The sequence below is a fragment of the Cebus imitator genome, unplaced genomic scaffold, assembly GCF_001604975.1.
Source record: "Cebus imitator isolate Cc_AM_T3 unplaced genomic scaffold, Cebus_imitator-1.0 Scaffold316, whole genome shotgun sequence".
Lineage (NCBI taxonomy): Eukaryota > Metazoa > Chordata > Mammalia > Primates > Cebidae > Cebus > Cebus imitator.
The window spans coordinates 68735-72344 of record NW_016107631.1 but is presented as its reverse complement, the minus strand read 5'-3'; the positions used below and the strand labels follow the sequence as shown (position 1 = coordinate 72344).

The 3610-nt window shown below is 52.7% G+C and overlaps 1 protein-coding gene across 2 annotated transcripts in view; it reads right to left on the bottom strand.

Moving 5' to 3' along the window:
* SLC22A8 (solute carrier family 22 member 8) overlaps positions 1–829 on the bottom strand; it is a 24393-nt gene extending 23564 nt beyond the window's left edge. The window contains exon 1 of one of the 2 annotated variants that reach the window (XM_017503804.2): positions 625–829. The gene's annotated coding sequence lies outside the window, so the exon portion shown is untranslated. The remainder of the gene's footprint in view (positions 1–624) is intronic. The other variant, XM_017503803.2, reaches the window with a different exon arrangement.
* Positions 830–3610: the final 2781 nt, after the last annotated feature.

Below are 3610 nucleotides of genomic sequence, written 5' to 3'. Positions count from 1 at the left end.
AAAAAAAAAAAAAAAAAAGAGGTGGGGCCTCAGGTGTGTGGATCCACAGATTCTTGGGTGGATGCATGAGGAAGAACCCCACTGCATGGAGGGTTGTGGGATCAAAGGTGTAGGTGTGTGTCCAGCTGTGTGGACACAAAGGTATCTACAGGTATGTGTGCATTTAGGCTGGAGCAGAAGGACACAGCCATGTGAGCTTGGGTGTGTGTTATGCGTGTGTGCACCTCCGAGTACGAGACTGTGTGTGCTCAGCTAGGCTGGTCCCACATGCTGCATGCATGGGACAGTGCAGGACACATAGCAGGGACAAGGGGCCCAGCCTTGGGTGTTGGCTACTAAGGACGGATTGCGGGGGTGGGTGGGGGATGTCCCCAGTTGCTCCAGGCAGATATACAGGGTTAGCAGAGTTCAGGTTGCCTGCTAGGAAAGGCCTCCCCAAGCCCAGAGCCTCCTGGCTTCTGGCGGTTTCTTGGAGCTGGCCTCCAAATGCTAGGGTGTCCGAAAGAGCTGAAGAGGGTCTCAGAGGGCATTAGGGGCTTGGACAGTCGCAATGAGGAGTTGGTCCTGGGAGATTCCCGGGGGTTCCTTGGTGCCTGGGCTGGGGGGCCCTCCCTCCCTCCTCACCTGGCAGCTGGGTCTGGATCCGATGGGGCTGGTGATGAGTGTAGCTGAGGTCCCTGCTCTGTCCTAGGGCCCGGCAGCCGCTGTAGTTGGGAAGCTGAGCTCTAACAAGCTGTGTTTGTGCCTCCCCCAGGGGGGCTTATATAAGGCATAAGCTGTTTCCCGGGCTAATGTTTGACTTTCTTTTGCGGATTAACATCACTGACAGGGAGAGCGCTGTGGACCCACCAAGCCCAGCTCTCCTCAAAGGGCTGCCTCAGCGAAGGCCGGTGGGGGGTGGAGCAGCGTGGCTGAGCCTAGCAGGGCTGCTGGCTGGACAGAGGGACAAGTGGCCTGCTGGCTGGATGGAGGGACAAGCAGCCCAGGCAGGCTCACCCAGGGGAGATTCTGGGGAGGATCTGGCCTGAGCTCTGAGGGGCCAAGGTCCCTCTCAACTGATGTTCAGAGGACCTGGAGCTGAGGACAGCAAATGGGAGCCGCTCTGGTGCCCGTAAGCAGGCAGTGTTCTCCTCTGTGCTACCTCCCCTGGCTGGCACCTCCTGAGTAGGTGATGAGGATTTGCCTCTCAGGAAGTGATAGGGCACACTCAGACAGAAAATGTCACTTTTATCTATCCCTGAGGATGAAGGGCTGCCATCTCCTGGGCCCCTGGGGCAGCCAGGACCTCCCCTGACTGTATCTTTGACTGTGTCTCCCCTGTCTATGTCCCTGGTTGTGTCTCTGACTGTGTCTCTGACTCTGTCTCCCCTGTCTGTGTCTCTGATCGTGTCTCTGTGTCTCTCCTGTCTGTGTCCCTGTGTCTCTGACTGTCTCTCCTGTCTGTGTCTCTGACTGTGTCTCCCCTGTCTGTGTCTCCAACCATGTCTCTGACTGTCTCTCCTGTCCGTGTCTCTGACAGTGTCTCTAAGTCTCCCCTGTCTGTCTCTGACTGTGTCTCTCCCATCTGTGTCTCTGCCCTCTTCCATCCCACCCTCAAAGAATGGCTTCTCTTCTGATCAGCCACTTCCCCCGGGGATCAAGTGCAGTCCCTACTGTTTTATTTTCACTATGAATATTATTTTATTTATATAATAATGTGTGTTTCTTGCATAAAATATGGGAAATACAGACAAGCCAAGCCAAACCAAACAAAGCCAAATGTCCAGTCTCACCTGAGAACCAACCCATGAACACTCTGTCTGTTCTTCTGGCCTTGTCCTCAGCAGAGACTTCGGGCTAAGACCCTGACTTCTAGCCACCACTATTAGACCCATTTAACCCTTGCGGCAGCCCTGTGACTAGTCTAGCATTAATAATTGGGGAACTGAGGCAAAGAGAGATTAAGTGACCTTCTCGCCATCCCCGAGCCAGGAAGCAGCAGGGCAGGCACAGGGTGGCTCTAAGCCCATTTCCTCCCTTAGCACCAATGTTTTCTACCAAGTCTGTGGGGACATTGTACTATTAATATATTGCCTCTCCCTTAAAAATGTCACCTAGGCTGGTCTTCAACATAACTCCTGCCTGCCTTTCCCTCTCTCTTCCTACCTCCAGAAACCCCTGGGAGCTGCCATTCCCACGTTCTCTGAGGGCTAGAGAGGGGACCCCTTAGGGCTCCCCTTCTTGGTTGTAAAGGGCTTCCCATTCTCCTCCTGTGCTGCCCTCTCCACCAAGGCAGCCTCCAGCCCCCAGGGTCCGGACTGAGCTTCTCCCCTACTGCAGGGCAGGGTCAGCTGGTCAACCTGGGTTCAGCCCCTCCCCTCAGCTTCCCACCTGGACCCAGCAGTTATTGATGTTCTTAGAGTGGCCTGAGGCAGGGCGAGATCCGGAGTCATCAAAGGAAGATTAAATTATGCTCCAAGGCAGCCAAGGGGTTGTTTTAGGAAGGTTTTCGGCTGTGAGGCTTGCAGTGAGCTGGGCTGCTGCCCCGAGCTCCCCCTGTTCTGGGCATTTGCCCTCTTGGAGATTTTCTGGTTCCTAATTGGCTTGGGTTATCCATCTGTTCCTGTCCTAGTGGAATGTTGTTTAAAGGAGCCTGGTGACTCCCCACTGAGGCTGCTGGAGTTAAGCCAGAGTATACAGATCTAATCCGCCCAGGCAGGGGCAGCTGCATCTGGGCAGTGCCCCCCAACCCCTAATGGATGTGATTGGATTAGTGATATCAGGAATAGTGTGATGCACTTGTTGTATGACCTTGGACAAATCACTCTCTCTGGACCCCTTGTTTCTCTTGATTAGTTAAGTGCCTTTTAAAAAAACGCACCAGGAACCTTTTATTCAAACAATATATTGGGTTCATAAGATCAATGCATAAAACAGGCAGGAGAGATGCTCTGGCTGAAGTGAGGGCTGTGGGCGTGGGGGGTACTCTGGCTAAAGTTGAAGATAAGGTGACCAGAAGAGCATCCCCAGCCACACCTTCGCCCTACCTCTCCCACCCCACACGGTTCATGCTTCCCTTTGGCATTCTCTGCCCCAGGCCATCCCTGCACAAGGCAAATCCACCTTATTAGGGGGATCCATCATTTCTTACATGCTGTGATCCTACATTCAATATGTTCAAATTAACTTTTTTTAAAAAGACACTATACATTTGGGAAATCTTACATGCTAGATGCATGTTTAATTTGGGATATGGAAATAGATTTCCTTTCTCTTTTTCTCCTTCCCTCCCTCCCCCCTCCTTTCCTTCCTCCTCCCACCTTTTCTCTTTTCCTCTTTTGTTCCAACTCTTTCAGGGGCTCCTTTAAGCTGACCTGGGTTCAGTCAATCTCCCGTGTTCTCTGCTGGGTCCTCGCATGGAGATGTGTTTTGAGCTGGAAGGGCCCATGAAATCATCTGGTCTGATGTCCTCATCTTATCTCTGGGAAACTGAGGTGCAGGGAGGGAAGCAACACTGGTTGATTCTCCACTTCCCTGGCACATCCACACAGCAGACACTTTAAAATCTTAAATTCACTCAGGCAGGGGAGGAGCTGTGACAAGTGAGACAGTGGAATCTTATCTTTAGGAG